Source organism: Podarcis liolepis (assembly GCF_965112155.1).
Source record: "Podarcis liolepis genome assembly, chromosome: 1".
Lineage (NCBI taxonomy): Eukaryota > Metazoa > Chordata > Lepidosauria > Squamata > Lacertidae > Podarcis > Podarcis liolepis.
The window spans coordinates 39,801,802-39,826,208 of record NC_139554.1 but is presented as its reverse complement, the minus strand read 5'-3'; the positions used below and the strand labels follow the sequence as shown (position 1 = coordinate 39,826,208).

At 43.4% G+C, this 24,407-nt stretch overlaps 2 long non-coding RNA genes across 2 annotated transcripts in view; both read right to left on the bottom strand.

Moving 5' to 3' along the window:
• The window catches only part of LOC310710619, a 433,355-nt gene that overhangs the window by 4,813 nt on the left and 404,135 nt on the right, over positions 1-24,407 (bottom strand). The gene's annotated exons all lie outside the window — the stretch shown is intronic.
• Positions 2,247-23,214, bottom strand: LOC310710412. The gene is made up of 4 exons (XR_014528050.1): positions 22,664-23,214; positions 14,899-15,082; positions 13,369-14,292; positions 2,247-2,436 (listed from the first exon to the last, which is right to left on the bottom strand). It is a non-coding gene; the product is annotated as an uncharacterized lncRNA (long non-coding RNA).

Below are 24,407 nucleotides of genomic sequence, written 5' to 3'. Positions count from 1 at the left end.
ACTTAGTTACAGGAAGCCTTAGTTTACAGTAGGCCTCAGATGATAGGTGGTGGGGTTCAGTCCTGCCCAATTGGGCCGTGCATGGCAGGTCTCTACAGGTGGTCGTCTGATGCCATGTGATTGACAAATGATGCCATGATGCCATTTGATTGACAAACCACCTGCCAATGTTGGCCCATGAGGGTGGGGCCAGATTTTACACATAGAACAAAATAGGTTCCCTTTGCAGTGTGGTAACTAAGGGACTGGGCGATGAAAGAGTGACGAATCCAGAGAGAGTAGGAGAGAAGCAGACAATCAGTGTAATTTAAACCAGGATTATCTATCAAACTTGCATGTGACCAGGTTTTCTTGAAATCAGTGCACATTGCATATGATTTTTCAAAAGTACACTGCCAATTAAAAAAAGCCACACCTTTTTTGGCGGCTTGTGTTTCTGAAGACTGCAATGGGAACCTTCAACCAAATGTGGTGTTGCTAACTACAGAATGCAGAACATTCGTGCTCAGCCTGCTCAAAATGTTTTTGCTAAGGCATCGGAGCATTAGTTGCAATTCTATATTAATTGCGTCCAAGTTTCCTTCTGCATCTGATTGGCACTTCTGAAAACTTGAGCCCAATTACATGTTGTGGCCATAATTGGGGATAGAGAAAGAGAAGTTCTCAAACCAGTGGGCCCAATATATATGACCAATTATATTAACAAAATAATAGGATATATCTACAGAGGCACATGCAAGCAGTTTTGGAGAGTTACCTGGAGACGTTCAGCTAAGTGCCCACTAGAAAATGTGCAGATTCCCCCCCCCCGCACTCCCCCCCCCGGCTTCTTTTGCTTTGAGCCTGCTTGGTTTCCCTGAATTGGACGGAGAAAGGCAGGCAAGGAAATAGCAGAGCTAAACTATTCATGCAAGAGTAATGACAGCCTTTTACAGAAGAAGAGTAATTACTTTTGTCTAGCTACCCCTGGCTTGGAAAAGCAATACAGGCCAGCGAGTGCCTCTCCAGCTGAAATTGGGTGCTTCCCCCGTGCAGTTTGCGCCTTGTGTGAATTGCCCTTTGCTCATGAGCTGAAATCGTAACTTCATTTTAGAGGAAAGAAAACGAGTCCATAACTGATAGGATCTCACGCATTCCTGTGCTCTTTTGGAGGCTTTTGTGGCAGCAACGCTAGGCAAGAAATCTCAAAGGCTTGGGAGATTTGCAGCCCAAGTGATCACATAGCATCCCTGGGTTCAGTCCCATCCCCCACCTACGCCACCCGGTAACAATGACAGGCGGTATCTGTGCGCCAGAAGGAAGAGCTTACAAGGGGTGACTGCATTTGGAAATAGAAGCCCCTGTTAGCAGCCGGAAGCATTGGTGCTGAAAGCAATCACTGGTGTCAAGAACTTTCTTAGCTAAGCACTGCAGCTGGTGGCAATAAATAGCATTCTAATAAAGGGGGATGTTCAACCCATGACATAAGCGAATACTGTTTCAACCACAAAAAGTAATTTATGGAGGCTGCATGTGTCTGAAATGGATTTTCTTCCCCTCCTCCCTCCACATTTACACATAAAAAAAATAAATGCTAAGATTTTGACGGCGGGAAAGATCTGCATTTTAAATCAAAATGAAATGGAAAGATCAATGAAAAGTGTACTGCATTTTTAAAGGGTGCAATGATACATAACGTCTTAAGGAGGTTCGTTGTGTCACACGGCACAATTGCCTCCATTCCTAAACAAGACAGATGCCATTTTTGATGCCTGTGAATATACTTTATTGCACAGAGGCTAATAACTCCTCCCCACTTTCTCAGCAAAATGTTGATCATAAATCCCCTTCCCCCCCTCCTGCCCCAACCTACAACCTGTGTACCAACTATCATGTCTTTCTCTTTCTTTCCCTGCCCCATAATAACACCCCCTAACAAGCAAACGTCACAGAAACCCCACCAGCACCACCAGGCCTTTATATACAAGTGAGACAATTACCTGCAACAGAAGCATCCCTAGAAGAGACGATGGAGCAAAACTACAGATGACGGCAAAACCAAGCCCATCTAACCTATTAACTCATTGAAGCCTCCACAGCAAATACATTATTAGTTGTGACAGACTTGAACTTATACCGCTGTTCTTTGTTATGTGTTATATTTATTCCACATGTTTTTTCTCTTTCATAATTGTTGTGAAACACAGCCATTTCACATACTGTATCATATCCCACTGGGATAAACATTGTGAACATGGTACCAGAGGAATTTCCCTTTGATTTAAACTTTTCTCCTACTGCTCCCTTTTGCACAGAAGTGGGGTGGGAGATGATTTTTCCACTCAGTCGATGGAGCCAACTGGCTCTTTCCTTAAATGAGCATGCAGCCCCTGTTGAAGAGAACTGTCACAGGGAAAGGACGATTTTGTTTCCACTGTGAGGTCCGGTTGTACAAGCCTGCAAAATGAGGAACATCTTAACAGTTAAGTCATCACTCCAGACACTGCAACCGCAGTCTTAGAAGGCCAAGCATTGGCACCCGCATTTGAAAGACATCTCTGCTGTATACTTTGAACTGTGTTTTTGAAAATAGAACTTGAAATAAAGAAAGGCTACACCTAGCTAAGATAGCACGGGACCTTAACAGAAACATTCAGTTAGATGCAGTCTGCTTCAAGTGACCCCAGTCTTACTGTGTAAGAACTGGACATTGACGTCTTCAAACAATTTAGTCTCTGTCCTCCCAGTTGTATTTTGTTCGTCGGCCCTGATCCAAGGGAGGTCTGCAAACATGACTCGGTTCCTTCCAACATGTGGCTGTGTACCTGGGCGCTTTCTTCTGTAGTTCTGCTGGCAAGGTGGGGACAAGATGGCTTTAGGGAAAGTCTTGCGTGGAATGAGGGGATGTGGGTGGCACTGTGGGTTAAACCACAGAGCCTAGGACTTGCCGATCAGAAGGTCGGCGGTTTGAATCCCTGTGACAGGGTGAGCTCCCGTTGCTTGGTCCCTGCTCCTGCCAACCTATCAGTTCGAAAGCACATCAAAGTGCAAGTAGATAAATAGGTACCGCTCTGGCGGGAAGGTAAACAGTGTTTCTGTGCACTGCTCTGGTTTGCCAGAAGTGGCTTAGTCATGCTGTCCACATGACCCAGAAGCTGTACGCCGGCTACCTCGGCCAACAAAGCGAGATGAGCGCCGCAACCCCAGAGTCGGTCACGACTGGACCTAATGGCTTTGGCTTTTGTGTGGAATGCATGAGGCAGGGTGAGTCAATTTTTATTGTATAGAGCCAAAGGCCTTTACAATGGATGGCACAGAATAAAAGGAAAACTTTTATCTTCAACGTAACCTGTAGCAGTTTACAACATAAAAGAAATTTACAACATTAAAATTTAAGGTTGTAGTGCATTCACATAGCTGGAACTGCTTGGCTGCCAGCGCAAATTTGGCTACCTGGTGGGTGATGTATAGATGTTTATCTGCTAGGAGTTCAACTGTCACTTCCTGTGCAAATCGACCTGGAAGCCAATTAAGAATTGGCGATATAAATTTTCCCTCTGGGCATTGTATACAGGGGGGAAATCAGTAGATAGTGTGTAATGTCCTCTACCTGATTGCACCCATATATACATTTGTGATCCATATGGGGAATTCCCCGATATCTCCCCTCTAAATATGCTGAGGGCATCTGTTTGAATCTTAGTTCTGCAAAGTTGTGGGAAGGTCAGAGTCTCAAGGTAACGGGGCCTTGAGTGATTGGCCTTAATTTGGGGGTACCAAGTAGAATAATGGGCGGAAATGATGGATGCTCTGTCTTGGTTGGCATCCTGATCAAAAATCCAATTTCTAAGGTCACGTGGGCTAAGGGCTAAGTAGTTATCCATTTGAAGATTATAAGCCCATAGCTTATCTTGGGACTTTTGTGCCCAGCCCCCTATCCTTAGTTGCTCTAACCAGCAGAGCTTAGTAAGAGTATGATCCTGGAAGGCATTTAGCTTGCATCAGTATCCCAGATAGGCTTGATCAATTCTGGCTGCTAGCAAGGGGAGGCCCAACTCACTTCTGTGGTGGGCTGCCAGTGTCCTGCAGGGAAGCCCCAAAATCTGCCTCATAAATTTATTTTGTAGGACCTCTATTGCAGATTTAATACCAGTTCCCCCTATGTTAGCCCCATAGAGCAGGGTTGTCCAACTGGTCTACCACGATCGACAGGTCGATCCCCGTATGATTGTGGTCGATCGCAGGATCATTATCACTCACGTTGTTTAGAATCATGTCTCCGCCCCTCCTTGGTCTTTCCCTGCGTTGCATTTAGTGTGCGTTCTTCTGTTGTCTGCTGTAGTGCTGTGTTCATGTGTTAGCGTCTGCGTTGTTGGTGAGCGATTTATTTTAATTCTGCATACTTACTCTTTAATAAAAGGTGAACAACTTTGGTCTGGCCCCCTAAAAAAAGCTCAACCACTCTGAACCCCTCCCCATGGGTAGATCACTCCCCCCCCCGGGGGGGAGATCGCAGTCCCTTGGGAGTTGGACGTCATAGAGCATTTGGAACATTAGAGACAACGATCTTAATAGCTGGGTTGAATATGGCTTAATATGGCTGAGTATGGTGCATGCACGCCCTTTGAATGGAAGAACCTATGAGGCAGGGACTGTCCTAAAGTTTTGTAATAACTGGTATTTAGGACAAGGTATTGAGAGATTTCAGGTGAGAGGTGGGAAACACAGACCTTGATATGGGCTCTTTCAGCTTTTCTACAGAGTTATTGGAGGAGGCAGGCAGCACCCCCATCTTCTGGACCTTTGTTTGTGGGGAGAAGATTATTGTTTTGCAGCTGAGAAGGATTTTTATGTGTTTCATGTTTAGGGCTTATGCTTTTGCCTCTGTTTCTCTGGTGGACTTATTGCAAGTTAACCATGATGGCTATGCTCCAATGCCATGGTCAGAGGCAAGCAATGCTTCTGTGTACCAGTTTCTGGTAACCACTGGGTGGGGTGGAAAGAGAGTAGTGTTGCACTCAGATCCTGCCTGAGAGTTTCTCAAGGGCATTTGGGTGGCCACTGTGAGAACAGGATGCTGGAGTAGATGGAGCACTGGTCTGATCTAGCATTCTTATCTTCTTACATTCTTATCTAGAGGTGTGTGGGCAGAGATTCACAGCATGACGGCAACGGTCCATGTAGGACAGTGATGTCCAAACTTTTTTCAAAGAGGGCCAGATTTGATGAAGTGAAGGGCCGTGAGGACCAAAGTTGTTGACCTTTTTTTAGGATTGAAGTTGCCACAGGGGCCGGATTAAACTGATCGGTGCGCAGGATTAGGCCACTGAAACGGACTTTGCACATGCCTGATGTTGGATGTAATCCCACATTGTAAGGCCAAGGAAAAGTTGATGAACCACAGACACCCACACCCACCCGTCTTGAGACAGCTCATTCAGTAGAGCACGTGACCCCTAATCTCAAGATTGTGTTTGAGCCCCACGTTGGACAAAAGAGTCCTACATTGCAGGGGGTTCGACTAATGCTCCTTTCCAACTCTACAAGTCTATGATTAACTGTTGGTCCCTGTAACCTATGCAACATGTCTGCCTTCTTTCTGGATAATATGATCACATGGGCCCCCTCCAGTCACACAGAGAGTTCCTACCATGGAATCTCTCTGTGCATCTGTTAAGGCCGCGTTGACGGTGGCTTCTGAAATTATGGCTGCATGAAAGATAGACATCCGTGTGAAGGCTGTTCCCAACATCATCCACATGCGGAGTGTAGTTGCATGGACAAGTCACTACTGAGCTGAGATTCATTGCAGCCTTCACTGGAATGAAGAACACTTTAAGGGCAGGGCATTAGGGATGGTTGCTCTTAATGACTGCATTAGAGATTAAAGGGCAAATAATGGGTGGGAATAATTAGAGGAAAGTATGAGCAGCTACACAAAATGTGGTTCTGAACATTTTCTGTAGTCTGTTGCAACAATCTTCAGCCCTGGAAGATGTTTAAATAAGAGGATGGGGCCCAGCTGTAAAATCTGGATCCAGATCTGAACTTTCTCAAAGTTCAAGGTTGTTGTGATCAGGGTTTCTCCCTCCTCCCTTTTCTTTTCTTTATTATTTGTTCTCATCTCTAATATAAACTCCAAACTTTTAAGGTAACTCTAATCAGATGTTCGCAGGATCCAATGGAAGACTAATGCAGTAAAAGATGAAATAAAATATGTCTGGCATTGGGAACAGATTTTAATGGGAATTCTCAGAGAGATGTGGCCACAATTCACCAGGCATTGCTGCTCCTCTGTCTCCATTTCCGCTGGGCTTGTGCAGAAACAGCAAACAAGTTCCTCTGAAAGGAATGACCCTGAAGGAGCAGCGATAGATGGATTGGATCCGATCCCACAAGACATGAAAATTGCAATCAACAATCAGACCTCTTTCTCCATTTCCTAACATAGGCACCCTTTTTGTTGTTAATTGTTAGGCTATTCTTAAAGAGACGGCTAGTTTACAAAAGTGGTTTTCAAGCTTTTGCCCATTGGTGGGGCATGAGACTCTTAATCCCAGGATTGTAGGTTCAAGCCCCATGTTGGGTGAAATATTCATGCATTGCAGAGGGTTGAACTAGATGACCCCTGTGGCCCCTTCCAGCTCTACAATTCTGTGGTTCTATGGTTCTTTCTATATCAACTCTTTTGCCAAGGCATTTGGGGGCATGGTCTATGGTGGCTTTCCCCAAACTAGTGCCCTTGAGATGCTTTGGACAACAATTTGCATAATCTCTGGCCATTGACCCTGCTGCCTGAGACAGATGGGAGTTGTTGTCCCAAATCTCTGTAGGGCACCATTTGGGGAAGGTTGGGGGGGAAGGCACATTGTCAGTCAAGGCAGGGCACTGACCAGGTTTGTTGGGCCTCACTATACATTGTAGAGGAAACTCAGAAGTGACCAGCAAGCAATTTTCACTTGTGTAGAACCACAAATGTTAATTTAGTTCATGCCTTCTAAATGGTAGGGAGAGTATAATCCATCTAGCTGAAATTCACCCACATGGATTTTCAATGGGCTAATTTGGCTTCATAAAACTTCTCAGATTTATTTATTCTTAGCTTGATTCATGTGAAATCTTTCAGATTAAAATGTGAAAATCTATGTTTTCTTCCACAAGATCACATATAATTATCTCATTTGTGGAGTGATCATGTCTCTAGTGATCAAGTCCCTTCACTGCCTCAAATTTTATCGAAAAGCTTCAACTTGCAGTTCCACAGATTAAAACTTTAATAGAGAAACGAAAGTCATATTGATGGATGAGACAGAAAACACACACACACAGAGTCAATTGGTATAATGAGTGATACTCCTATTTTCATTTCACATGCAGCCACTGATATATTATGCTGTGTCATACTTTGCAAAAGGAGATATTGTTCTGCATCTGCATAGATGATCAGAAATATAATGTGTGGAATGGGAACCTATGCATCTTGCTGGGCTTGGTTTCTGCTTCACATCTTGTAGCCATAAATGATTCTACACAGCATTGGCAGCTTGTGCAATCAGCTCAGTGACCATCAGCATCTACCAGCAGGTTCTCCTGGCAGAGGCAAAGCTGGCTAGGCAGGCAGGTATCCTGCTGCATGGCTAGCAGAATCCAGTGTTGTCCAATAACAGCAGTGGACTAGAGCCAATGCTGGGTGCTGCTGGCCATTTAGTAGTCAGATTGATACATGCATTGCACTCCCTCCAGTCGGCCATGCCTGCAAGGCCACCAAGTGATACCTCCCAATAAGGGCTTACTGCAGTTGCTGTTTTAGTTGTGGCAACTGGAACACCAGAAGCTGCCTTATACGGAGTCAGGCCATTGGCTCATCCAGCCCAGCGCCGTCTACAGTGACGGGCAGTGGTTCCCTGGGGCTTCAGAAGGGAGACCTTCCCAGCCCTGCCTGGAGATGCTGAGTATTGAAACAGGGACTTTCCACATGCAAAGCAGAGGCTCAACCACTGAGCTGTGGTCCTCCCTCTGCTTACTAACTTGCATGAACGTTCACTGCCATGCAGACATGGACAGACAGGAGACAAGAGACTGCGCAAACTCACTGCCACCACCACGTTCTTCAGAGATGGTTCCCCCTCCAGTCAAAACGCTGAAACCTCGACACATACCCGTCCCAGTGTTCAGATGACATTTTCGTTCTGTTCTAATTTAACAGCCTATGATGAACTGAGGAGGTGGGTGGGTGGATAGACTTTGGCTTCCCACCCAAGCAAATCCGGAAATGCATATTATATTGGGAGAGCAGTTCATTTAGCCCTAATTTTAGCATGGACACGTAAGTGACATTTCCTTACATGGCATCTTTCGCTGATGTGCTCCTCCTAGCTTGAAGTCAGGGCCCTCAAGGTTTCCGAAGTGAAAAGCGTGCATGGCAGCATCTTGAGGATCTGACAGATTTCAAATGCCTTGCCTGATTTTACATTGGAGATGAGCTTCAAGTAAAGAATGCTAAAAAGATGTTTAAGCTAAGAGGTTAGCCTCATACCATCTGGAGAAGCGCCGTCGCTGACGGAAGTAGCTCTGAGGTTTCCAAAGGACCACTAAAGCTCGCAGGCTGAATGCTTTCCGTGCAAAATGTTAGGCAACTCGCAGCAACAATCTCAATGCCTATCCACTCACGGATGGCCCTTTAAATGCAGCCAAGGAAGTAGAGCCCTGTACACAACAGCAAGTCTTCTTTACACTATCTCGTTGCTTGCCGAGATTTATTGCATTTTGATAAACGATCGTTTATGTTGTTTTGACAATTGGAGAATTTATGAATCAGAGCTATTTGCCTAAAGTGATGAACTGAATTGTAAAAGAACCATTAGCAATGATGACACCATTTGAAATTTGTTTAAGAATCAAGTTACAGTTTTGCTTTCTTTTCAATAAGGAGCAAAAAGACAGCCAAGGAGCATTGATTTCAGTGTAACAAGCTTCTGACAGGCCTCATCAAGAGAGCTTGCACAGCCAAAGTTATAGGCTGGGTTTCCTACCCCCTGTTTCAGACGTACATAACTTTCCCAACTGAGACCAAGCAACCCCCCAACTCATATTTTCCAGTTTCATGTGCCATTTCCTGCTGGACACTGAAATGAGACAGGATAGAATCTTTATCTGGATATAATGGTTTTCTGACACCTTACTAGGACTGCTTAGAAAATGTCTACATACTATTCACATGATCCCAGTGGATACACTTGGATCAGAAAGTTTACTGTTTCCCAAATTTTACCCAAGCCAATAGTGTTTAGCTTCATTATTTGTCTCCATTTGTCCATTGTGTATATCACTGTCCCACATGCTATAATAGTGAGATGCAGGCTAAAAGCACAAAGCCAACCAGAATGGTCAACCACTTCAGATTCTCCTTCTGGGCACGACTTACCAACCAATTTAAAAGTTGCAAAGAGACAATGGATTGTGTCCAATGTTGCAGTTTTGCTTGCACAACAGACTTCCGGTACAAACATTGTAAATAGTTTCAAAACACAACCACAAAGCAAGCCAAGTGCAAAATCCATAAAGACCTCCACAAGAATCCACAGTAACGGTATTCAAGTCAAAATGGAGTTTAAATGAAAAGACCCAGAAAGGCCCGGTATAATGAGAAGCAATAGTCAGAATGCCAATTTTTGTTTTCTACCCTTTAGAACTACTCTCTGCATGCTCCTTGTACCTTGCTAGACTGAACGAATAAAAAACCCCCACACTATATGATAGGTTTCAAAATCAAAAAGTACAAACAGGATGCACCTTGGGATTTTGAGTGTTCAAACCAGTGGGGGCTTTGACCCACAGGCTGAATGTGGACTTCCAGGCTTCTTTGCCCTGCCCTCAGGATTCTTCCCAGGTGACACCCTTCATTGGCCTCCATCTAAATGCCTCTCAGATGCTTTTGCCCAGCTGGATTGCTGGAGGAAGCATAATGTTCACTGGGTCCCAACAGAGGTTCTACTGGTAAAAAACAATAATCTGTGTTGTTTATCTCTCTATGGGGAGTAGAGTTAAGAGAGGGAAACTGAAAGAAAGTGAGAACAAGCAAGATGTGACTAATAAGGAATAAAAGCTAGTCTGGTCTGGAAAATGAGAATGTAGTCATCTGCTAAAGAGGTGGCCTTCACTTTGGCCAGCCCCATGAATCTCCAGGAGCTTTCACCCCTTGAAGACTATCCTCTCAGCACTGAACTAAGAATGAATTGTGTTATGAATTTGGACAGGGCAACATGGATTGTATGCCTGAGTCCCTTCTAATTCCTGGATCCAGCAAGGGTTAAAATCAATGAAGGAGCCCCTTGTTTAATATGGCCAGGCAAGGGCCATAATGGTCCCCTAAGTATGGGTCATTAGGGGAACAAAGGAAGTGACTCTGCGCCAGAAAACAAATAGTTAGATTGAAGGACAATAGAGTTGTGTGTGAGAGATGAAAGTTAGAAGCAGGCAGAAGCCAAAGAGGAAGAGCCATGCTTGAATCTAAGGCTATGATGATGGGAGAAGCAGAATCTGTGAGTTAATGCTGTGAGTGAGCCCCTCCATCCTAGGCTCAGGTTGTAAAGGTAAAAGTAAAGAGACCCCTGACCATTAGGTCCAGTCGTGGCCGACTCTGGGGTTGTGACACTCATCTCGCTTTACTGACCGAGGGAGCCGGCGTACAGCTTCCGGGTCATGTGGCCAGCATCACTAAGCCGCTTCTGGCGAACCAGAGCAGCACACGGAAATGCAGTTTACCTTCCCACCGGAGCAGTACCTATTTATCTACTTGCACTTTGGCATGCTTTCGAACTGCCATGTTGACAGGAGCAGGGATCAAGCAATGGGAGCTCACCCCGTCGCTGGGATTTGAACTGCCGACCTTCTGATCAGCAAGTCCTAGGCTCTGTGGTTTAACCCACAGCGCCACCCGTGTCCCACAGGCTCAGGTTGTATATATGTACAAATAAATCCTATATCATAAAGACACCACAGTCTCTGCTGTCCCTCATCCCCAGGAAACGGAGCCCTGGGTTAGTATCTTGAACCCCTGGAATCTTGCACGGCTTGGAGACTGGGATGGTGTGCAACAATATTATTACGAGACAATTCATTTTTCTGCTTCCCCTCCCCCATTCTTTATTTGCCCCTCAGTTCAGCGGAATATTGGTTAGAAAGACAGAACCTCTAGTCTTGTTTCAAAAAGTTTATAAAAGTGGTGATGGCACAAGGAGTGAGAATCTGGTAGTTTACTGCTGGTAACGTGGCATCAGTTGTTTGGGAATCACTCGGCACTTTTCATGATGTGATATTTACGTTTTGGGTTTCTCTCTCACACCCCTCCCCTGCCCCCATCGAGACATCTTTGAAAACATGAACCAAATAATGTCACAATATGCTGTAGATCATCCATTTGAACAAATCAGCTCTGGAACAAATCAGTTATACTCCTGAATGCTCACACACACACACACACACACACTGGCACAGAGACATAATTTAATCAGCTCCAAGATTCCTTATATATTATGACAAACCTGTGCACCTCCAGGGTGCTCATCTGCCACAGAGCAAATTTTATATGTCACTCAGATGTGTTCCAACTTGCCATTATTTTTGTGGTGTCTGTAGCATGGTATTTATGGCAATTCGAGAACAATCTAAAGAAACATATTAAGAGCTTTGTGCAGGGGGGCGGGCGGGGAAAATAAAGCTACATATGTAGAGCTGATCTGCAGTTCATATGAATCAGTGTTAGTCACCACAGTAAATCAAACCATTTTGATTTACGCTAGTGGAGAGGACCTTGCTCCATATCCACGTTGGGAATGAATTTAACCCTGGGGTTGTTTGCGGAGAGCATTGCTTGCATTTCCTAATTGTTTTGTCTGCAGTGCACAGATTTTGAATAAAAAAACACAACAAAGTATTAAAAAATCCAAACAATGAAAACATTCATTTTTATTTTATTCTTTTTTTCTTAAAAAACAAACAAACTTCATAATGCCCTGGCAAGTTGGCTGTGGTTAGCTACTGTGAAAGCTTCACAAGCTGCCCCTCAATCTGGACCCCTGGAGAGGATTCCAAGTGAGGGGGAAGAGGAAACAGGAGAACAATGGAGAGACAATGAAAATTTGGTGGTGGTGGGGTGGTGGGGAGAGAAATCATGGCAGGCTTCCAGGAGGCTTTCACACAGAAAGTATTTTTGGCCCACTACGAACGGATCAAGATCATGTCTTAAACTGAGGTATTGAAATTAAGTTAACAGTTTGGGTACAGATGTAACATATTTAGGGAATTAGCTGAGCTGCGTAGATACATCTGACATCCAGACATGCATGAACAGACATCCCACCAGATTCTCACTTGTTAGGGCTGCCAGACTTTAATAGCAGCTTGATATGCTGGAATTAGCAGGTGAAGGTATCTATGACATGGCCATAGCTACAGTGGCCAGCTGAACAGCTGGCAACCTTGTTCAGGGTTGCTGCTTCGTGGCTGAAGGGCTATGAATGTGGTTACCCTCTCCCTTTTCAGCATAGGCCTCAAGCAGTATGACTTTTCCAGAGTTTCTGGGTTGCTGAGAAAGTGCTCCAGTGCCCATGCAACCAATTCAGACGTCATGGTCCCATTTTGATTGAGAGGCTTGGAAACATGCCCAGTGCTTATTCACTCTCTCCTCTCCCTTTCCTACGCATAGTTTGCTGTGAGTGGGAATACTATACTGTGTGCTAACCAGGAATTATGTCCAAACCATTATTTGAAACTGCAGCTTGAAGAGAATTGCAAACCATAGTTCTGCCCTAAGCATCGTTTGCTTGACAATGGTTAGAAGCAGAACCAGAAAAAAGAAAATGGGGAACAATAGCAAAAGAGGAGGAGAAGGAATACCATGACCCACAAAATATTACCAACCCCTCAAACCATGGTTTAGAAGGTTGGAGCATTGTGTTTATATGCATAGGTACATTAAGAAAATACTATAATTTAAATCAGCAAAGGCAAACCCTGGCCCTTCAGATTTTGCTGAACTACAATTCCCAACGTCCCTAATGTTTATGCCAGCTGGGGTTTGCTGTATAAATAGACAATCCCTGGAGATCAATAAAAGTGAGTCTGGGGACAGATCATAAAGTTACCCATTCCCAGCCACTCAAGGGAGATGAAAGTGGTAACTGGGGTTTGCAGGGCTTTAAAAATGTTTTAAAACCTTATAAATAGTGTTTGGCCAGGAGTGGCAGTAGGGCAAAAGAAATAATGTCTGTTGCGGGAAAGTTTCTTGTCTGTTTCTGAGCTAATTCATCTCCATAACACCCATTCAAAAATGAAAAATCAGGTATTAATATTAGTTTGGTTTTCAACCACCAATGAAGAAAGATTCACCCTGGTTTATCAACTTGAGTTCTCATAGGGTGATTGTTTAGGCGTAAATTCTAGAAGTTGTTCCAAAAGTCTCAGATTTGCTGGCTCAAAACAGTGGGAAGATCGGAATCCAGAGATAGCCCGAAAAGTAGATTTCAAGAAATGTTGCTTTTATACTCAGCAAGGCACTTTGCAGTCTTCTTTCTCTTCTTCACACAGGCACAGAAGGAGAGAAAGAAAGAAACCAAAGATGGCAGGGGAAGAGATAAGCCTTCTTGACATTGCATGGATTTCATTGCTGGCTCATGTACTCATGCAGGCAGTGAATCATACTGATAATTACAATAAGATCATGTTGAAAATAAATTCCCTCCGTTTTTAAGGAAGTGCAGATTTTGGAATTAGCTTACTGACTTCTAATGTTGTGCTACAAATAATTCCCCTAAATCAAATTTTAATTCCCTTTCTGCCATACCAGTTCTGTGTTGATTTAATTTTTTGCAGTCAGCTTAGCTATTTCCTTTGCTGTTTGTGCTAATAACTCTTTTTAATCATATTTGTTTGTGACTCCAGAGCCTAACGACACACGATATACACTGGGGAATAGCAAAGATCTTCTCTTTCTCTCTGTGTCATTCTCCCACCCCCGATACTTCATGCCCCCTCCCTTCAACAACAAAGTCTTTCCACAATGAATCTTGCAATCGTGTCTATTTTTGAAAAGAGGTAGAGCTCCGCCAGTCAACATCACCATGGCTGGAGACAACCTGTGGGGTCCCCAAGGAGGACAGACGGAAAAGCCCACCATCACAAGAGACCTCAGTAGCAGCTGCCCTTTCCTCAATCAAGGGGAAAGCAGCAGGGGCGAGTCCTCCTCAATCAAGCAGGGTAAGACCTTCCCGGGTCATTACACAGGTGTCCTATTCCCTGCAGAGAAGAACAAGGCTTCTTTAAGCTATTGGATAGTCGATCGAGGTGTCATCTTTTAAAGAGAAAGTAACTTCGCTCTTTCTTCAGTGTCTGCCTGCCATGCTTGGTTGACTGTCCTTCCTCCCCTGCCCCTTTGGCAAGCCTTACTTACATATGTTCCCTTGTAATGGATGCGCATGCATAATTTTCCCTATCCCTTCTCGGTATTTTGATAATTTCACGCAACCATTTCCATTCAGTTCCTTCCTCACCTGCCCAGTGTGGCTGACCCAAAGGTGTGTGTGTGCTCTTCAAAAAGATCAATTTTTTTTTTAAAGGAGTACCTTAAAAGAAGCAAAAACAATACAGTGGTACCTCGCAAGACGAATGCCTCGCAAGACGAAAAACGCGCAAGACGAAAGAGTTTCCGTTTTTTGAGTCGTTCCGCAAGACGAATTTCCCTATGGGCTTGCTTCGCAAGACGAAACGTCTTGCGAGTTCTTGCGAGTTTGTTTCCTTTTTCTTAAAGCCGCTAAGCCGTTAATAGCCGCTAAGCCGCTAATAGCCGTGCTTCGCAAGACCAAAAAACCGCAAGACGAAGAGACTCGCGGAACGGATTAATTTTGTCTTGCGAGGCACCACTGTATTGGTTAGGCAGGATGAATCTGGGACAGAAGAGGTGAAAAGGTGGCTCAAATAGATGATGGTGATGACGATGACGGTGATGACGACTGGCATTTTTATGCTGCTTTTCTGCTGATAAAAGACTCTCAAAGCAGATTACTGATTTCAGTGGGAAGACAATCACTAGCCTCAGGTTCACAATCTAAGAGACATGAAACAAAGGGGGGGATATCAGAGGGGGGAAACAAACTCATACACTTAGTGAACAGAAGCAAAGGCATTATTTTCCAGAGGATCAAAAAAAATTGTTGCTTTTTCAGCAGAGCTGCTGGAGAGGCCCTTCAGTCTCCTCTCTCCTCTCACAGGCTGCTGTAGATGACAACTTAGGAAGGAGCTCTAATGCAGTTTGTCTCTTAAGCAGATCTGATGCAGTGCCATCATTGCCTGTCCTGATGTTTTCCCATGAGTGTTCCTTCTTCTCATCCCAACCACTAAACTCCAGATCCCAAACCTGAAGAGACTCCAGCTATCTAAGCAGAAGGGGGCCAGGCTGTGGGTCAGACTCTCCTAGAATTACTTAAGTTGATTTTATGTGGCTGCTGCTTTAGTGGGATCAGAGATGAGGACCTGAATGGACAGGGAGCAGACAGGGCTGTTTCCTGGGCACTGAGATTCGACTCCTGTTCCTCTCCCCCCAAACTTTTGATGGTTGTAAAATCCTAGCCCTCAGAATCCCCAGTTTTTCCAGAAACAGTTCTGGGTAAGTTGCTAAGATACTATCTTGCGTTTAAGCCAAGCTAGTACTGTTTACGAGCTCATTCAGAATGTGATAGTTTGAATCACAGCAAGATATGCATTGTTCTCTCTCTCTCTCTCTCTCTCTCTCTCTCTCTCTCTCTCCCCCCTCTCCAGCCTTCCATCTAAACTTTCCTTATTCTTCCTCCCACCTCTTCTGACCACAATGTCCACTGCCCTAGCTGATTTGTTCCGGAATTAAACCAACGAATACGAGATTCTAATATGGGATCACTAGAAAACCAAGCCAAATGTTGATATTAAAACACTTGTGATCTCTTGAAACATGTCACAAGGTTCATTATTACGGGTCTTTATAGCATTTAATAAATATTTATCTCTTCTGAAACTGTTACGGACACCTTTTAAATTTTGCATTTATGAAGATCTAATGAACACTTAATGTTTTTAATAAATGGCTAATCAATTGTTATATTATTAGAGAGTCCAAAAGATCAGGGGACTGCTTATAACTATATTTTATAACCATATATTGATGAGCTTATAACCATAACACAGTTCTGTAACGTGCCTATATGTACCTATTAATCACAATGCCGCAAGGGACCATCTTTCCTGCCCAGGCTGTATTGATATACAGCACCACTCCACAGGTGTGAGTTGGCTAAGCGGGAGGAACAACGTGGCTCAGAAGCTAAGTCAGCACCTTTCATCTCTTTCAGAAGTCTTCAAGACATGCAACCCAATTATGTAAAGTAATAGAAAGATTAGACCCTAAGGGTGCAGTCCAGAGAAATTTAGGCCCACTCAAATCCCGCTAATTCCAACAGGACTTAAGTGTGCCTAATGTTCACTTGATTGTGCTGTAAGACTGCAATCTAAAACCGATTAAGACGCAGTGCATGGACTCCAGCTCATTTAGCACCATTGATTCCATGTGACCATTGACTTCAGTGGGATTAAATTAGTCTAAATCCAAATGTTCCAGTTTTCCTGGTTTGCGGATAGAGTTGCCAAGCTGAAATTCTGCAGCCAATGATTCTAGGAGAGTCCCACAGCAGGAACAGCTTCAAAGTCACAGAATAAAGATTTAAGATACTAAGGATAATTGAAATGTTATGCTCATCTGAATGGCTGCTTCTCAAGTTGTTCTTTCATTGCCTTGAGTCTAACATAGCAAAGGAAGCATTTTCATGGGATTCCACCCCAGAAGGCATTTTGGGGGATTCCACAATGCAATGAGAATTCCGCCATGATTTCTGCCTGCTGTATACATGGATGAGGAACCAGCAGAGGTCATTCCTATCTAGAAGAAACCTCTGGAGCATCTGATTGACAGCCCCAGTTCTTATTCCCAATTGTAGCTGGCCTTCCTCTGACCAGCATAGCTCTTGTGATGTGCTCAGATACATATCGTTGTGCAGAAACCTTAGGGCAATCTGACATGTAGGACCCCATCGTATCAAAGTGATTTCCAGTACTGTTTCTCTTCATTGATAACATCTGCTAAAATGTCACAAAGACTCTGTGAGGTAACCCTGTGAAGAGTTGACATTAAAAATTCCCTAAGATTGAATCATTTGTGTTCTAAAGCCACTACAGGCAACTCCCAATTTACGCAAGGGGTTACCTTGCAAGGTACTGCACATTTAAGTGAAATTGCGTATATTTGAAACACCTTTGAAAAAACCTGCAAACATCCCATTCTGCCCCCCCCCACCCTGCCCCGTTCTGCCTCTTTTTGTGATGCTTTTGTGATGTTTGGGGGTCATTTCCAGGTTCGATGTGATGCATGCATGGTCGAACACATATTGGATGTGCCTGAAACTGTACATAGTTTGTTCCAAGAGACATATAACTGTGTTCTGAAGTGTTTGGAAAAACATGTACGTTGAAATATTGCACAGAGTGGGATGGGAGGCTAGGCTTGAATCCCCAAAGTGTCTTTTTTAAATAGCCCCACCGAAAACAATGGGGACACTGCAGAATAAACAACTAAGGATCTTAACGTCAATAGAATTAGTTTTAGAAGTCAAAGACCAGCTTGCTTGTAGAATTCTTGCCTCCTGCCCTCTGCTGGTGTTTTCAGACAATTCACACAAACAACTCCATGCTTACTCCTAAACAACTTCTTAGACACAGAACACCTGCTCTGAGACAAATCCCCAGGCTGCTGCTCTTTTCTGCATATATATATATATATATATATATATATATATATATATATATGCATAAACACAATTAACAAGGGCTGGAAAGGCAGATGGGAGATTGGCTTTGTTATAATGATCAGGGAGGGGGGTGGCTTCCATTTTATTTCTTTGATCATCCCCCACTCTTCAAGCGTCACTTCTCCACAGGCTAGGTATACAGCCTTGTCATATGTCTTTGCAGCGTCTCATAGGAATAGGGCTGTTATGATTCCTACCCTTAACACTATTAGTATGGAATATTAAATATTCCATACAATTGCAGTCTACAAGTCGGCAAGGAACAAAACATAAGAAACAAATCATGTGCCAGCCTTCTAGTAGAGAGAGGGTTACAAAATGATGCCACGAAAACCATCAGGTCATTAGAAACCATGCACAGTTTCCAATGTGAGCTTTAACAGACTTAAAATAGAACCAAGAAAGCATTTTCTTTGGTTGATTAGCCAAACTAATCACTCACAGTTCTAATCTTATTGAAGTTTGTGTGATTTGCATTTTTTGCTTAATGATTTTGGTATATAACCCAGGATTTATGTTAATGGCAGGGACCTGCACCACGCAAATCATTATCGCCATTAGAATTTATCTTACGGCATGAACTTGCAGTACTTATCCTGTCACACTTTCATTTTATTAGAAAAGTTTGCAGAGTTAGAAGTCATTTAAAGTCATTTAATTGTTAAATGTTAATTAAAAATGCAATGGGTAATAGATTTTGACTGAGCACAGATGCAGTTCTATTGCTGCCATCAAGCATGTGAACTAAAAATACGATATGATTGGCCAAAGTGTATTCATTTTCTGGGAGAGTAGTAACCAGGCCACAGGCCACTTTCCTCTCAACATTACTCCCTCCTCCCTCTCCATCAGCACAAGGGGCAAAAAGCAAAACTATTTTTCTAGAAGCGGAAGTGCTTAAGCTGCGTTATAATAGGAATAACCTCAGCCAAGGATATTTCTTTGTGAATTAATGACCGACTGGAGTTAATGGTCATTGGCTTCACCTTAGGCCCTCAATTAAACCCTGAACCTCGGTTGGTATCACTTAATTGACTTAGTTTCATTTCATTTCAGCATTTCTAAACAGCCTGCCTGGAATCACCCTGACAGAGTTGTGTGGCCTTTGTAGATGTGGTCTGACATACCCTCCGTCCTCCAGCCTGGACACTTCGTTTTGTTTTGACATGGTTGCACAATGCCCTGTCCATGCATCGGCACAGATAACAGCAGATGACCGAGGCTAAATCTAGTCCAAGAAATGGGAGTGTAGCAAAGGATGCAATGTAGTCGAAATGAAAGACTTAAGCCCCATTGCTTTGAATGAGAAAAGAAGGCCTCAGTGCAATTACATGGGAGTAAGAGCCATTAAATCTCATGTGGCCTATTTCTGAGTAGACATGCATAAGATGCACATTTCTCTATAATGGAGACTTGGGGGTGAATGGTTGCCTGATCCGAGAATCAAAATTTTTATCTGCTGCAGACAGGATTGCATCCCCTCTGAAAGAAAGAAAAAAAGTAGTTTGGGGGTGCTCCTGGAATGATACTACTGCCATGAGAGGTTCAGGTTACCTCAGTGGCGAGGAGCGCCCATGGCCAGCTTTGGTTGCTAAGCCAACAATAGCCTTTCTTGAACAGGGACAGCTTGGCCACTGTGTTCCATGCACTGGTAACCTCATGGCATTCTGTGTGGGACAATCCTTGGTCATGATTTGGGAGCTGTATCTAGTGCAGAATTTGGTGGCTAGGGAGGGTAGAGACTGGGGGATCTGGCCACACCTATTACACTGGTCTTCAATGAACTGCACTGTCTACCTATTAGTATAATGGAGTCATGTTCAAGGTCTTGTTATTAACATATGAAGCAGGGAATCTCAGACCCAAAGCTACAATGCAGCCTTCCAAGCCTTCCCCTCCCTTCCCTTCCCTCTTCTGTTCCCTCTTCCCTTCCCTTCCCTTCCCTTCCCTTCCTTTTTGCCTTCCCTTCATTTCGTAGTTTTTATTAATTTTCATCTTTAAACTGTTTGACGTGGTTGCACTGAGTTACCTTGGTTTAGATGAGAGCATACGACATGCAACAATTACGTCAAATGAAAAATAAAACAATAAGCACTCCAGTAAATGTTTCTGACTATATTAACAAAGTTGTGTCAACTTATATATACCAAAATTATTATTACAGATATGAAATGATGTATAGGAACGTCTATTGCTTAGACTGGGGACCCTAAAGCAGGGGTCAGCAAACTTTTTCAGCAGGGGGCTGGTCCACTGTCCCTCAGACCTTGTGGGGGGCTGGACTATATTTGGGGGTGGGGAAATGAACGAATACCTATGCCCCACAAATCACCCAGAGATGCATTTTAAATAAAAGCACACATTCTACTCATGTAAAAACATGCTGATTCCTGGACCGTCCGTGGGCCGGATTTAGAAGGTGATTGGGCCGGATCCGGTCCCCGGGCCTTAGTTTGCCTAGGTAAAGGGACCCCTGACCATTAGGTCCAGTCATGGCCGACTCTGGGGTTGCGGCGCTCATCTCGCTTTATTGGCCGAGGGAGCTGGCGTACAGCTTCCAGGTCATGTGGCCAGCATGACTAAGCCGTTTCTGGCGAACCAGAGCAGCACATGGAAATGCCTTTTACCTTCCCGCTGGAAGGTACCTATTAATCTACTTGCACTTTGACGTGCTTTCAAACTGCTAGGTTGGCAGGAGCAGGGACCGAGCAACGGGAGCTCACCCCGTTGTGGGGATTCGAACCGCCGACCTTCTGATCGGCAAGTCCTAGGCTCTGTGGTTTAACCCACAGTGCCACCCGTGCCCCAACTGTGCTCTAAAGCAAAAGGTATTTTGTATCAATAACAATGAGAATTTAAATTACAATTTAAAATTAAACTATGTACTTCATGTCCCTCCAAGCCTTTCTAGCTGGCCCATGGGACTCGGCCACACCTCTCCCAGGTCAAACCCCTTACTAGTATTGCTTCAAACCCTTGTTTAGTACTTTTGGCAGGCTGGAAAGTTTTCTTGAACTTGGAATGCCTCTTGCTGACTTGGATGGAGGATATAGAGGGGTGTGTCCGCATGTGTAGAAAATGACCTATTGTACAAATTCACATTAACTGCTCCACTCACTTTTGCTTCTGGCTCCTCCTGCCACTTGCATGTGTTCCCAGAACAATGTCCAGAAGAAAATGTGGCCATTGGGCTGATAAAGGTTCCCCACACTGGATATAAAATAGGTGTTACCATGGAGAAGGACCACTTCTGTGTTGCTGCTAGTTGGCAGACTGCAAGTTGAGGCCCAGTCAACCAAGTCTCATCCAATGATCCTGATGACTGTGTAGGTCAATGCTGGGAAAGGTGTTCTCTGGAACGTTCTCCTTTTGCCATCTGGGAAGCTCTAGCTCCCCATTTGTGGAATGTTCTCCCCAGGGAGGTTCAGCTGACACTTTCACCTTTAGGCGCCAAGCAAAAACTTTCCATTTCAACCAGGCCTTTAGCTGATTGACATCCAATGCCCATTTAAATGTGTTGTGGGAGGGTGGGTTATTAGTTTGCTTCTGTTCTTATTTTTATTATGTATTTTGTGTTTTTCATATTGTAATCATGTTGTGAACTGCCCTGAGATCTACAGATGAAGGGTATTTAATTAATAAATTAAGTAATTATTATTATTATTATCTGTAGCATGTTTCAGAGACTGAAAAACAGTATTTTTTGACGATTGATCTCTGGATAGTACTGCTTGTTATTTGTATAATTTTATAGCCTGCGTATATATATATAAAAAAATTTAAACTCCAGCTTTTACATTTGCAATTGTAAATACGAGTATTTATTAAATAATTATATTTGTTGACTACTTATATAATTTGTATATATGCATTGAGCCTGCAGTATGTTCTAGAGTCCTTGTCTCTTTGCTGATTTAGAATCCTTGACCCCTAATTGCAAACCACTTTGAGATATTTCTTATATAGTAAGCTGTCCCTCAGTTGACTAAGTAAATAAAACACATTAATTTTCTGTTATCAAGAGGGTTAAGTACATGTTAACTCTCTCAAATGGCTATCAATGATGCGAAACAAGTTTAACTTTCGCTCGCTTGCACCCCAAAGGGTGGCCTAAACATTAGAACTACCCTATCTCATGTTATAAAGCAGGATATGGGATTACAGTTTGTGATAAAACATGCAAAACTCAAACACTTCCAGGAAATGGATATTATTGCTTATTACAACAGCTCAAGGCTTCAGCCACCAGAGAAAGGAGCTAACTTTCCAAATATCTTTCAGGTCCAGTCTATAAATTTCCAGTTTTCAATAAAAATTAATTGATCTCTAGCCATTTTATTTAAGGTGGGTGCAGGAACATCCCCATCCCCGTGGGGCAGATCCTTATCTCCTCCCATCCTGCAGGCCAACTTTGACATGGGTGAGGCTATCCACCTGCCAATCGTTGGATGTCATCATGCCACCCAGTGATTGATGGGTGGGTGGGTGGTCCCACCCACCTGTTAAAGTTGATCCATAGGGTGGGGAGAGAGAACTGCTTTGCCTGCTGGGAAAGTGCTGGTGAAGCAGCACCAAACTCCATGTCCTTGCCTCTGCCCTGTTCCAATTCAGTGAAGGGGCAGGGCTTGAAGCACCATAGACAGCTCTGAGTGAGCAACTTGCCCAAACAAAGGCTAAAGGGCAAAGGCCTTTTCAACCTCTGCCTCCAGTCCACCTAGCTTCCTCCACTCATTTGTGAGAACTGCAATCCTTAAAGGACCAAGCCTCTGGTCTGTTGATGGGCAGGTCTGTGCTACCTAGGCTCTTGTCTTGTGCACTCCTTGTACTGCTGGGAATCACAATGTAGGCTGGGAGCACACCTGAGGCTCAGAGGAAGGTGCTTTAGAAACCTGAGTCTGGTGGGATCTGGTCCAAAGTGCCTCTGATGTAGTGGCCCTCTGGTCACTAGGCTCAGAATATGGCTCCTTAGCTGGTGACTCTGCAGCTTCTGGAATCTTGATCACTGCTTGATTCTGGAGTCATGACAGCCTTTGTCGATTCCAGCCACTGAGAACTGAATGTGTGTGTATTTTTGCATAGTGTTGCCCCCGATTTGCATTGCTTTGCTATGATAGTGTGTTGATTGAGAAATGGTTGCTTACAGTTGTTTTATTAGATATCAAGCAGCTGCATTTGCTGTATTCTTTTCCGCAACTGCAGAAAAACATTCTTGTTTAAACAAGCCTACCCAGGTGCTTAGAAAGCTGATATGACTTTCAACCCGATTTAATACTTTAACTTTTGGGATGTTTTAAACAGTTGCAATTTCTTCTTGATAATTTTCTTGTTTTATTTTTTTGTAAACAACTTTGAGTTGTTTTTTCTATAACCAAGCAGTGTATAATTTTAATGAAATAAATAAATTAAACACAATAAACTAATGCCTATTACATTTTTATTATGTTGCAATTAACATTATTTTCCCTCCCATTTTTCCATCAACTTAATAGCATCGTTTGAATGAATGTAAAGCATGCTTTAGCTTTGCAAAAATGCTTGCACACTCCCCAGTCTCAATCTTTTCTCCTTCAGTACAGCCAAACTGGGAGAGGAGAGGGAAGATAGGAGCACATGAGCCCAAGCTTCACACAGTCTTGTTCCTATAAGGGTAAACACGGTTCAGCACTTCCAGTGTGATGCCTTAAGACAGGAGTCTTAATGAGTGTGTTTAAAAGCATCAGCTGGTATAAGTCCCCCATAGGCCTCAAATAAATCTGCCCATATCATGTCTTTCCAAATGTAGGGCACACATTTCAGTATTGTCAGGATTGCACCAAATATTATTGGACCAAACTGAAACAGTTAAGGCTTCAAAATGAGTCTCCACCCCCTGTAATATGGAAAAGTTTAGAGGGGACTTTTGAATCTCTTTGATCAAGCTTTGAAATAATTTTACTGGATTACCATTGTACTAAAAGCATAATTTATAGTAGCTGACCTAAGCTGCTCTTTGTATAAAAGCCATATATTAAACAATGGCAGGAAAGCAAAAAATGCAACAGGAACTGAATCTGCTCTGTTTATTATTTAGCTCATAATTGCATCTTCCTTATTTAATCTTTTGAATTCTGGCATGGTCTTAATAATAAGGGTTCAAATAATGTTTACTATACACAGGAGGGAAAGCCTTGAGTAATACACCCTGTGCCTTCAAACTTTGTGTAGCATGTGACCTTTCCTTAACCCAAGAAGGCCTGTTTTATAAAGATCGTACTAGATAGCTCCACTATAAAGCGTAATTTGCTGCCAAGCACCACTCTTAGCCATCTTAGTTAACATTTCTGCATACCATTTTTTAAAAAATCTTTTCCCACAGCGGTTCCAAAAAGCCAAGGCTGGCACAAGCCTATCCAATGGCTACTTCTGAGCAAGTTAACCAGAATGAGAATCTACAGTGTAGATGATTGCATTTACAGCAGGTATCTTCAACCTATCTTCAACCCACTTTTAACCCAAACATGTGTTTGGGGATGCATTTCGAATTAGTATTTTTTTAACCAT